This window comes from Tamandua tetradactyla, chromosome 2 (assembly GCF_023851605.1).
Source record: "Tamandua tetradactyla isolate mTamTet1 chromosome 2, mTamTet1.pri, whole genome shotgun sequence".
Taxonomy (NCBI): Eukaryota; Metazoa; Chordata; class Mammalia; order Pilosa; family Myrmecophagidae; genus Tamandua; species Tamandua tetradactyla.
The window spans coordinates 111,374,027-111,387,847 of record NC_135328.1 but is presented as its reverse complement, the minus strand read 5'-3'; positions in this window follow the sequence as shown (position 1 = coordinate 111,387,847).

Sequence of the window (13,821 nt, the reverse complement as noted above, 5' to 3'; positions counted from 1 at the left end):
ACAACATGTATGGACCTTGAAGCCATCATGTTGAACAAAATAAGACAGACACAAAAAAGACAAATCTTGTATGATCTTGCTTATATGAAATACCTAGAATAAGCAGATTCATAGAGACGTAAATTACAAGTTACCAAGGGCTCTAGATGAAAAGAATGGGTAGTTATTATTGATTGTTGTGTGGGTTTACAGTTTCTGTTTGAGGTAATAGAAAAGTTTGGGTATTAGATGTTGGTGATGGTAGCACAATATTGTTTTATGAAATTAGTACCACTTAATCATACATTTGAAAGTGCTTAAAATGAGAAATACTGAGTTGTATATGTTTGTGCAATAATTTTTTTTAATTCATGTGCAAATTTTTTGTAGATACATTTTTTTTATTTCCTTTGGATATACAGAAGTGGAATTGCTGTATCATATGGTAACTCTACATTTAACCTCTTGAGGAACTGAAGTTGGCTTCATTTGAATCACTCAGAGTATTTTACAATAATGAAATGGCTGAACAACTGCATACCTCAATTCAGAGAGATTTAAATGACAAAAGTTAAACTGGGAGAATTTTGGGGAAAGATGGTGGAGTAGGGAACTCCGTGACTCTCTCCTCCTCCAAAAACAGGCAATGGACAGGCAGAAACTGTCTGAAACACCTGGTCTGGGGCTCTGGACATCAGGGAAGCATTGTATAGCATCCGGGGAAGCATGGGATGAAGAGGTTGAGAAACAGTAAATAACTGTGAGTAACTTGCTCTGTGGGGATTCCTGGTGCCCATCCCCCATTCTTGAGGTCTGGTCCCTGTCTGGCTGTTGCAGATGGAAAGGTATGTAGAAGCCTTCATCTTCAAGCAGTGGTGGGGCCTGGGAGGGCACGACTGAGTACTGATTATGGCTTTGGTTTGGCAAATTTAAGCCACTGAGTCCCAGCTATGAACCACTGTTTTACCTTACCCCAGATGAGGAAAACAATGGCCACTGTTTCAATTCAGGATCAAAAGAGAGAAAAGCCATGGAGGTTCAGAGCCTCAGAGCCTCCTTAGGGCTGTGGGAACAGTTTGCTAAACAGAGCCATTTACTAGACAGGCCAGGGAAGTGCAACTTCAGGGAGCTGTCAAAATGATTTTTTAGCGTCTTTCCTTTCCCCAGGGCTCTTTGGAACAGTCTGTTCCCCCTTTGTGGGTCCCTAGCTGAGAAACACTGACTTGGGAAAATTCTCTCTGGAGTGACAGTCCTCCCAGAATTTGCCATGTAGTAAAAAGCAGCTAGAGGCAACAAAAATAGAGTAAATAAAACTATAGAGGCAAAACAAAAACAAAAACAAAAAAGATCAACATTCCCAGAGAAGGAATAGAAGAAGTAAGGTTTCTCTTGAGACTGAAACAATTGCACAAATAGTGAAATCTTGAAAATTTTACCACATATCCAGGTCAAGAATCAGATGAAGAGCTTTAAAAATCTTATAAGTTAAACATGGGAAATTCTAAACTTCAAGAATAAGTTGAAACAAATGTCAAAGAAGAGCTTTAACACAAAACCAAGAAACAATAAACCCTAGGTAAGAGAGAAAAATAGACCTTCAATGTAAACTCATCAAGAGAATCAGGTACTTAGATGTCAGCAAAAGATTACAAGCCATACTAAGTAACAGGAAGATACAGCCCAAAGAAACAAATCAAAATTTGAAGGAGATATAAGATTTGGAACAACTCATCAGAGATATTCAAATGAATCTCCAAAATGGATTCAATTTGATGAAAGAAGATACGGCTTAAGAGATAAAAGGACATGAAGAAAATACTGGGTGAGCATAAAGAAGAATTTGAAAGTATGAGAAGAAACATAATACAATTTATGGCAATGAAAGGCACAATAAAAGAGATTAAAAATACACTACAGGCATACAAGAACAGATTTGAACAGGCAGAGGAAAGAATCGATGAATTAAAATAAACAACTATCAAAATCACACAGAAAGAAAAGATGGAGAAATGAATGGAAAAAAAAATAGAAAAGATTCTTGAAAATTAAAATGAGAACATGAAGCCCACAAACATATGTGACATGAGATCTTCAGAAGGAAAAAATAAGGGAAAAGGGGCAGAAAATATTTGAGGAAATAATGGTCAATAATTTCTTAACTCTTATGGAAGACAAAAATATACTGTCCAAGAAGTGCAATGTACTCCAAACAGAAGAAATCCTAATAGATCTCATCTGTGACATATACTAATCAGAATGTGAAATACCAAAGATAAAGAAAGAATCCTGAAAGCAGCAAGAGAAAAACAATTCATCACATACAAGGTATCTGTAATAAGTTGTTCTGATTCTCATCAGAAACCATGGGAGTGAAAAGGCAGTGGAATGATATGTTTAAGGTGGTGAAAGAGGAAAATTGCCAGCCAAGAATTCTTTATCCAACAAAACTTTCTATCAAAAATGAGAGTTTAAAATATTCAGAAAGAGGAACCTAGAGGTTCATCAACAAGTGACCTGCCCTATAAGAAATATTAAATGAATTTCTAAGGGCAGAAAGGAAAAGAGAGGAGAGAGAGACTTGAAGGAGACTGTCAAATGAAGATCATCAGTGAGGGTAACTAAAAGGGTGAAAAGAGAGATAAAAATAGGATATGACATACAAAAACCAAAGGATAAAATGACTGAAGTTAGTACTGCTTTTACAGTAGTATCATTGAATGTAAATGGATTGAACTCCCAAATCAAAAGACAGATTGGCAAATGAATAAAAAATTATAATCCATCTATATGTTGTCTACAAGAGATTCATATTAGACATAAGGACACAAATAGGTTGAAAGTGAAATGTTTTAAAAAGATATTCCATGCAAACTGTAACCCAAAAAAAGACATTTTTTCAAAGTGAAGATACAAAAGTAAAAAAAAAAAATGCATAAAAAGATGCTCAACATTACTAGCTATTATGGCAATGCAAATTAAAGCCACAATGAAATATCATCTCACACCTACTAGAATGGCCATTATTAAAAAAAATAGAAGACAAATTTTGGAGAAGATGTGGAGAATAGAAACACTATTCATTGCTGGTGGGAATGTAAAATGGCGAAGCCTCTGTGGAAGACACTTTGGTAGTTCCTCACGAAGCTGAGTACAGAATTGCCACGTGATCTGGCAATCCTGCTACAAGGCATATACCAGAAGAACTGAAAGCAGTGACTTGAACAGTGTTCATAGAGGCATCATTCACAATTGCTGAAAGATGGAAGCAATGCAAATGCCTATCAACTGATGAATGAATAAACAGTGTGGAACACACATGCAATGGGATATTATTCAGTTATAAGAAGGAATGAAGTCTTGATGCCTGTGACAACTTGGATGAACCTTGAGGACATTATATTGAGTGAAATAAGCCAGGCACAAAAGTACAAATATTGTGTGATCTCACTGATATGAACTCATTACAAAAAGCAAACTCACGGAGTTAAAATCTAGGAAATAGGATACCAGGGGATAGAATGTGGGCGGAAATTTTCTGATAGGTTGGTTATAAATGTTTGGAATTCAATAACAGTAATTGCAGCACCTTATTGTGAATGTAATTAAAGACTGTGAATTACGTGTATGACTATGGTTGAGAGAAGAAATTTTGGGTCATGTATGTTACTAGAAGGGAATTAGAGAATAAAACATGGATCTGTATAACACAGCCACAGTGAACCCTGCTGTGGATGATGGCTATGACTAATAATACACATATAAGAATGTTCTTTCATGAAGTGTAACAAATGTGCATTACTATTACAAGGTGTTCATAATAGTGTGGTATGTGGAAATCATGCACATAATGCAAACTATGGGCTATAGTTAACATTAATATTTGAATATTTTTCATCAGTAATAACAGAGGTACCATGCCAATGCAAATTGTCAAGGGCATCTATGGGAAAGTTGTAATTTTTACATTACTTTTATGTAAACCGACAACTTCTCTGATTTAAAAAATACACAACAGTCTAAAAAAAACATTATGCTAAGTGAAAGAAACCAGACACAACGTACTACTTATGGCATCATTCCATCTGTATAAAATACAAATATAAATAAATCTATAGAGACAGAATTAGATCAGTCGTTATGTTGGGCTGGGGAAGACAGAGGGATTGAGAGGTGACTGGTAAGGGGTATGGGATTTTTATTTTAGGAGTAATGAAAATGTTCTAAAATTGATTGTGGTGATGAATGTGCAACTTTGTGATTATTCTAAAAGCTACTGATTGTACACTATAATGGACTGTATGCTATGTGATTATATCTCAATAAAACTGCTTTTAAAAAGTTAAATTCTTCATTTTAAGAAGAAGGATTTTTTGAAGTTCTTTACCAAGAAGAGATTTGTTGGTAAGGTGTTCTGAAGTGAAGAGGAGGGAGGTAGGATAAGAAGGAAAAAAGAAAAGAAGCTCCCACTACGTGATGGTGGGGGAAAAAAAACCCAATGATATCATTCCTTTCCTCAGTGTGAGAATCCAGAGGAATTATGGAATCAGAGCAAATGGTATCTTCAGGCAAAAAGTCCCCTGAAAATGCTTAGGATTTCAGGAAGGGTTATGGATCATCTCACTTGGTAGACAGTATATGGTCTGTGCCTTTCTATTTTAATTTCAGAGGAAAGAATAAGCTCTAAGATTAAAGGGGTTGGTGATACTTGGGCATCAGACATGCTGGTTCCAATACAAAGCAGTGATTTTGTGTATGTACTATGGAAAATACAGCTTATTCCATTTGCTAGGATGGACTTTCCTCCCTTGACCCCTAACTTCACCTCTCTCCCAACACCAATCTTCAGCTACTCTTTCTAACATGCTCAAATCCAAATACAGAATTTTCTGATATCATCAACTTTGTCTTAGTTAGTTTAAGTACAGAATTCCACTTTCTAGGTGGATTTTAGAGGCATCTCCATACTGTAATTTAGGCTAGCTCTAAATAGATACTCAAATGATCCCATGTTTTCACCAGTTCCATGAACCTTCAAAGTAAAAATAAAAAGATAATTTATTCTAACTCTACTAAAACTATGTATACTGGAATAGATTCATTTTTGCTCTTTAAGGATTTAAATACATTGTCAATATTGTTTAATTTTTTTCTTGGAATCTCATGAGATTTTGACAAAAAAGGTAATTTTTGAAATCTCCACTATACAAAACTATTTCTTAATGAATTCTGCTTATCTTTTGTTAGAGATATCATCTCTCTCCAGTCTGAGCGACATCTGATTAATAAGATTTGAAGTCACCCAGGGTGCAATCAAACAGCTTAACTGAGCAAAGGGGAGCTTTGCAGAACTGAAAGGCATGCCTCAGTTTCAACTACAGTCTTATTTCTGTCCTGATTCACAGACCTTCAAGCCTGCATTGGAATATGCAGACTTTTCTCCTTCGTTTAACATTTCATGTGTATAACCAAAGCCCTTACAGCTGGTACTAATCAGACTGTGCTAAACACTCAAAAACTTACATCAGTAAATCAAGGCTGGGGGTCAGACATCCTTGGCAAAACTAGCAAAACATTTTTGTAAAATTGCTTTCAGATTCACCAAGTTACCAGTAATTTTTCGGCATGAATGAGATCCAAAACACATTTATGTGCCTGTGGATGTGCTTTTTAAAACTCAAGCACAAAATAAATAATTGCCCAATTTGCATTACTGAAAATATGAGACTGAGGGATTGGTGCAGAAGGGAAAGCTGAGAGGAAAAAAAATGAACATTCCCAGAGAGCAATTATTCTAGAAGTTGTCAGGACCACTTTTGAAAAGAAAATGACCTTGGAGTTGGAAATCCATTTGAAATGCACACACGCACACACACACCCCACATCCACACACCATACCCACACAACTTTAACTTCAGAGAAGGGAAACAGAAATACTTTAATTTTGTCCCCAAAGCAATGGAAATTTATTGTATATATTTGAATTCAGAGTTCATATTTTTTACTACACTGATGAGTTACCTACTTCATCCGTTTTAGGACATTATGGCCTTTTTGAATTGAGACTGAGACCATCGGTGGGAAAAAAAAAATGTTAGTTTGCTTGGGCAAAATGTTAATCCAGAGTTAACACAGCGTTCTCACTTAACTGGTTTGCAGACTCCTCAACCATATATTTTGTCACTATGGAAAGGCAGTTTGATTTACAAGAAATTTCAGTTTGTCATAGTTATGTCAGCCATCTCATTGCCACAAAGTAAACACATCCTATTTGCTTACCTATGAAATGTTCAAGAAATATAGGAAATCCTTCAAAATTGAAGTTTAAACCCAGACAGTGTTTGGTCTGTTGCTTCAACAGGTACAAATTGTTCTCTCCATTGGGAATGAGTTCCCTTTTTCTGTGGTTTGCTTGCAATTAGTCAAGGTTCTACAGGGCAACAGAACTGACAGGAAAGAGAGAGATATGTACAGGTGTGCCTCGTTTTTTTGCCTTTCACTTTATTGCACTGCACACATACTATGTTTTGTACAGACTTAGGGTTTGTGACAAACCTGCATTGAGCAAGTCTATGGGCTGTATTTTTTCCAGTAGCATTTGCTCACTTCATTCTCTGTGTCACATTTTAATGAAGGTATATGCATTGTTTTTTTTCAGACATAATGCTATTGAACACTGTGTAGGGTAAATATAACTTTTATATTCACTGAGAAGCCCCCAAATTTGTGACTTTATTGCAATATTCGCTGTCTTACAGTGGTCTGAAATTGAACCTGCAGTGTATCTGAGGAATGCCTGAATATGTGTGTGCATATGTGTGTTCATACGTGTATGTGTGTGTGTGTAAATATTGTGAGATGCATTATAGGAATCGGGTCACATGACAGTGGAGAATGACCATCTGAGTTCCATAGAGCAGCCCACAAACTGGGAACTCCAGTGAGGGGTTAGATGAATTCCTCAGGAGAAGCTGGCCGGTTTAAGGAGAGACAGAAATTCTTCTTTCTGTCTGTTGAAATCCTCAGTTCTCCTTTTAAGGCCTTCAACTGATTGGATGGGACTTCTCTCATTGCTGAAAGCAATCTCCTTGTTGAGTGTATCCACAATCAGCCATAGATGCAATCAACTGACTGACGATTTAAATCCGTGAAATAGACTCAGGGTAATAATCATGCCAGTGATTCCTTGACCAAGCAACTGGATGCCATCTTTTGACCAAGTTGACACATGAACTTAACCATTCTAGTGTATCCTTTGTCAACTTGGTACCCATGCACTTCTCCTTAAACCAACCTTAATCTCTAAATAAAAGCAATAACAGACCAACTTTCACCAAACATAATTCAAATAACACAACTCCATCTTTCCCAAAAGAGCATGCAAATCCCTGGTTAATATTCACTTTTAAACTTGATATCCTGTAAATTAATTACTATGACATTAAGTTAATACAACTTATGATAAGGGACAAAATATTAAAGAAAACATATTCTTAAGAAAAGATGAAATATTCATAACCATGACAATCCTCATTTCTGTAACTAGTCTTGTATTCAAAGTTCAAATTTATAACTAGCTTCTCCCAGTACCCACTCTTTATTCCCTTTACCCTCACCATGCACCCCAGCTGGTTGTGGTTCTTTGCCTGGTGGGGTGACCCAAGCCTTCATTCCTGTAGCGTCTGGGCCATTAGTAGTACAATCTAGATTGAATTATTGCAGTTTTCCATTGGCATTAATCATGGCGCATGGTAATACTAAGAGATACCCTATGGGATTCTCTGATTCCAGGCAAGTGCTTCCTTACCTCCATTGTGGAGTAGCAGTCCTATTTCCCCTTGATAATCGGGATCAGCCACTCCAGCTAGTATAGTAATTCTCTTCTTTGCCTGTTGAATCAAAAGCATGAGAAGCCCAAAGTGGCTGAGTGGCGATATTAACTTCTAGTTAAATGGAATCATTGTTGTGTCTCCTGGGGTAAGCACTCCTCCTTTTGTAACTAAGACCTATAGACTACAGAGCATAAGGTCAGGGGACAGGAAGTAATTTTTTTTTCTAGTGGATCACTAGAAATAATAGTGAATACTGCCATTCCAATTTCAACTCCTTGGTTCCTGGACCCGTGAATCCTGGCTACAGAAGATTCTATAGCATAGAGTGGATGCTGATTTAGTGTATATTCAGCCTCCTAAAAACATTGCCTTTGCCTGCAAAGATTGCCACCCTATTTGATATTACAATTGAGTCTTGTAAAGGCCATTCCACCATTTTATAAATCCAGCTACTTCAGGAAAATAAGGAATATGGTAAGACCACTGACTTCCATGAGCATGTACCAATTCCCATACTTCATTTGTCGTGGAGTGGGTTCCTTGATCAGAAGCAATGCTATGTGGAATACTATGAGGGTGGGTAAGGCATTCTATAAATTTACAGATGGTAGTTCTGCCAGAAGCAATGCAGGAAGGAAAGGCAAATCCATATCTGAATTATGTGTCTTTTCCAGTAAAAACAAAACACCGCACCTTCCATGATGAAAGTAGAAGAGTATGATCAACCTGCCCAGGTAGCAGGCTGATTCACCGTGGGGAGTGGTGCCATATGAGGGACTCAGTGTTCATCTCTGTCACTGGAAAATTGGGCACTCAGCAGTTACTATAGCCAAGTCAGCCTGAGTGAGTGAAAGTCCATGGTTCTGAACCCATATATATCCACCATCCTTACCACCGTGATCACTTTGTTCATGAGCCCACTGGATAATGACAGGAGTGGTTTGGGGAAAAGGCTGATAGGTGTACAGATAATGTGTCATTCTACCCACTTGATCATTAAAATTCTTATTTGCTGAAATCAACACCTTATGAGCATTCACATGGGACAAATATCTTTTTGTTTTTCATCTATTCAGAAAGTTCTATTCACATACTTTCCCCAGACCTCTTTCTCACAAAATGTCAAATCATGTTCCATCCAGTCTCTGATCATCTAGCCAAACCATTGCCCACAGTCCATGAATCAGTACACAAATTCACTTCTGGCCATTTCTCTTTCTAAGTAAAATGCACAACCAGGTGCACTGCTCAAATTTATGCCCACTGGATGGATTTCCCTTCAATAGGAGGATTTTTCTTCACTATTGTCCTTCAGGGATATCCCAGAAAGCGGCTATATTGCTTCAGCTGCCTACTTTGATGTGGTACCTGTGCATTATGCAGAACCATCTGTAAACCATGCCTCAGTTTTCACTTCCTCAGTCAACTGATTTTAGTAAACTCCCAAAAAAGACTGTAGCTGCAGGTTTGGAAAGAGGAGGAAATGTGACATGAGTAGAAGCCATGGGCAATTTGGGACACATCCTCTTGTAACTTGCTTGTGTCTTCAGGATTTGTTTGACCTGAACTTGTATATACAACTTCCATTTGACAGATTGAGTGCTTCTGTGCCCAAATTTATGGCTTGGTGGGTCACACTGCCTGCAATTCATTATGGGTATGTCAGATCTCATTGCAACTTGGTGGCTCATGTCAAGCCTTCTGTCTCTACTAAAACCCTGTATCAGACAAAACCCTTCTCAAAAGGAAAGCAGTTTTCTGCAGAACATGGCATGTCTTTGCTCCAAAATTCTAAGGGTCTGTGCTTTTATTTCTCTATAGGCACCAACCAGAGGCTCCAAACAACATCTCTATTTATCACTAAAATTTCTGGCACCACTGGATCTGCTGTATCACATGGCCCAAGTGGCTGAGCAGTTTGCACAGCAGCCTGGACCTGTTGCAGAGCCTCCTCTTGTTCTGATACTCTGTCAGAAGTAGGAGTTTTTTGGGTCACTGGGAAAATGGGCCAGAACAGCACACCCAAATTAGGAATATGTTGCCTTCCAAATCCAGAGAGGCCAACTAGATGTTGTAACTCCCTTTTGATTGTAAGAGAGACCAAATGCAACAGCTTATCCCTCATCTTAGAAGGTATATCTCAACTTACCTCATACACCTGGATATGTAGCAATTTCACTGCGGTGCAAGATCCCTGAATTTCTGTTGGATTTGTTCCCATCCACTGACACAGAAATGCCCTACCACTAAGTCTAGAGTAGTTGCTTCTTCTTGCTCACTAGGTCCAAGCTGCATAATGTCATCAATATAATGGACAAAGTTAATATCTTCTGGAAGTGAAAGGTGATGAGGTCCCTGCAGACTATATTATAACATAGGGCAAAAGAAATTGATGTACTCTCAAAGTAGGATAGTGAAAGTGTACTGCTGGACGTGCCAGCTAGAAGAAAACTGTTTCTGGTGGTCTTTACTAACAGGTATTGAAAAGAAAGTGTTTGCCAGATCAATAGCTACATATCAGTCACCCAGTGATGATTTACTGAATCAATGATACCACACTTGGAACAGAAGCTGTAACTGGAGTCATTACTTCATTAAATTTATAATGATCCACTGTCTTCCTCCAAGATTTGTCTGTTTTCTGCACATGTCAAATAAGAGTACTGAATCTACCACCAGCCCTGTGTACTTCAAGTCCTTGTTGGAGGTGTTAATCTCTTCACTCCCTCCAGGCTGGCAGCATTGATTTTGATTTACTGTTTTGCTTGGTAGAAGCAGTTTTAGTGGCTTCCACTTGGCCTTTTTTATCATAATATCTTTCACTCCACAAGTTGAAAAACCAATGTGTAGATTCTGCTGGTTGCTGAATATGTCTGTTCCAATTATACATTCTAGAATTGGGGAAATAACCACAGAATGGTATTAGGCACCCACTAGATCACTGTCAGACAGACCTGGTCTATAATCCATTGATAAGATCTGACTCTGACTAGTAGACCAGTTTGGTTTGGGTCTCCTGAAATTAATGTCATTTCAGAGCAGTATCTAATAATCTCCAAAATGTTTCATCATTTCATTTTCCCCAAAGCACCATCACCTTGGTAAAAGTCCCCTTTGGGAAAACTGGGAGAAAATTCAACAGTATAAATGGTGTTCGAGAGTCCCTCCCCAAGGGGATTCACTTTCCCTTCATTCAGTGAGTTCTAGATCTGTAAACTGTCTTAGGTCCAGGAATTGATCGAGGGTCCATAACTCTCTGTTTTTGTGGTTTAAGTTAGACCTTTGCTCACTTGTCCTAGAACACTTCTGCTTATACAGATCAAGTAAGAATTAAACTACCCAACTATTTCACTCTTAGTTACCCCATGATCAACAACCCAGCACCATCTATCTCTACATCGCTGCTTTGACCTTATTGTCCATTATGGTAGCCATGCCCACATTGTCTTCGGTGATTAAATGCCGCCACCTGGGTCTTGCCAACCTGGACTCTGATCACCACCATTGTGTTTAGGTATCCACATTCAGTGACAGTAATTTCCACAGTAATATCTGACCTATAGGGAAGAGTGACCACAGAGTACTTCATGGATGATAGAGCTGTTTTCACAAACTTATGCCTCAAGTTCTGAAGAAAAGTGTGTCTTCTGCTCATTCGTGGGGTGGCTGAGCAGGTCTTGTATGATAAGTCTGCTCTAATATACCAATCTCTCCAAACTTTTGTATCCCATCATCCACCTTATACCATGGGTGTTCTGGCACTTCAAATTCAGGTAAGCCAGGCTGCTTTGGGTCCATGCTTCACCTAAACACCATAAAAAACAAACAAACAAACAAACAAAAAACTTTTATAGTCTTTTCTCATCCCTCAAGCTAAAGCATTCAATACAGAATCACTGCTGGGTAGGCCCAGATCAATAAATTCAGTCTGATCTAAATTTATGTTCCTTCCACCACTACCCACTACTCTTAATTTCCATTCCTCCACATATTCCCTGATTTTATTTCTGTACAAATTAGAAAAATCATGCAATTACTTTAGCATGCTGTGTACCTCCTTATGGGTCCCACTTCATATCTTAGTTTGAGGGTCTGTTAGAAATTCCTGGAGGAAAAGGTGAATGGTGGGGTTTGGTCATGAATGGAATTAGCAGTGTCTCACAATCCTGATATCTCAAGCATGCCATCACAGTTTCATCTGGTGAAACAGGATTAATCTCTTCAGGTATGTTTGTGAGGGCTGTTTCTTCAGGGGAGTCAGAGGTTCATCAGGCATGGCAGGGCTAATCTCTTTGGGTGCAAGTAGGATTCCAGGTTTCTCAGGGTAGACTGGAGGTCATGTGGCTGATTCCTCATGGCAGAGCATTACAGATTTTATCTGGCAAAGAAGATCTAGCAAAATATGGGGGTTCAATTATCCCCCACTCATTGTCAATTGTCATCATTGTCAGCGTATTTGTCCCCATTAATATTCAGGATCCCATTCCTGCCTAATTGATGCTCTCACTTTAACAGCAGACATTCTGTAAAGTTGGAAATTCAATTGATGGTGTAATTCAGCCAGTCTCACAATAAGGCTCTGCTTTTCAGAAGTTTCAAATCTGTGGCTGCAAGATACAAGAGTTTCTTTCAGGGCACACAGAGAAATTTTCATATCCTTCATGCAGCACTTGAGCTGAAATTTGAAGCCTTGAGTTTCTCTCTCTCTTTAACATCTGTATCCAGAGTATTTAGAAGCAATCAGCCAACATCTTTATATTTTTTAACTCCACAAAACTCTATAGACTTTCAAATACACTGTCACCCAGAGCCTTGCCTCTTATAAGTTTTTGAGTAGCAGTACCCAATGGTGTTTTGCTAATTCATATCATGAATTCAGTGTCATCTTGTTCATTGGAAATAGAGTCATTAATGGATTTAAATCTGTTCAGATTAGAGAACTAATCCCCCCCCCCAAAAAAAACAGAACCATCTCAGAAATCCCATCTTCTACATCTTTTTCTCAAGAACAACTCTCTGTACCAAATCTGTAATAATATATTTCTCTGTGTGTGATATATTATAGGAATTGGCTCACAGGATCGTGAGGATTAGTAATTCTGAATTCCAGAGGGCAAGCTACAAATTAGGATCTCTGATGAAGGTTTGTGATGAATTCCCCAAGAGAAGCTAGCTGGCTGAAATATAGAATTTCTTCCTTCTGACTGCTGAAATCATCAGTTCTCCTTTAAGACCTTCAACTGATTGGATGAGACTTCTCTCAATGCTGAAGGCAATCTGCTTTTTTATTATAGGTATAATCAGCTGTAGATGCAAGCAACTGGCTTATGATTTAAGTTTACAAAATATATTTACAGTAACTGTCGGGTTAGTGCTTGCATGACCAAACAACAAGATATCATAACCTAGCCAAGTTCACACATGTGTCTAGCCATCACACTTTCCTTGTACCCTTTGCTTATTTGGGCTTTAATAATTGTGGGGGTTTTTTGCTATTTAAACCCACTTCTCTTTGAGGAAAGCGATCATGTCATATTTATTTTTGCATTCCCAGTATCTGATATTTGGTAGGTGTTCAACAATAGAATAAAACATTCATTTGCAGCAATCAAGATTATGGAAAAGATGTACTGTAAGCTATTTTAGTTGAGATTAAGGTAATTATTCTTTATTTAGAATTTTTCCTCTAAAACCACATAAATCCCTTGGATCTGAAGAAAATCCTGGAAGAGTTCAGTGGATTGGCTTTTCTTGAGAGATAGCCAACAGTTTTTTTTTCTTGATCCATAATTGGAATAATGTGAGGCCAGCCATTCAGATATTCCTTCAGTGGTTACTAAATTAATGCAGACTCCCACAAGAAGGGGGAGTGAGAGGCAGGAAGGTATAGATGAACTAGAAGAGAGAAGCAGAAAAGAGGAAGAGGAGGAGCAGGAGAGAGGAAGATTAGCTAAGAAATTTACTGCTATGTTTATCCGAAGATATTAGCACCTTTTACATGATTGTAATTTTA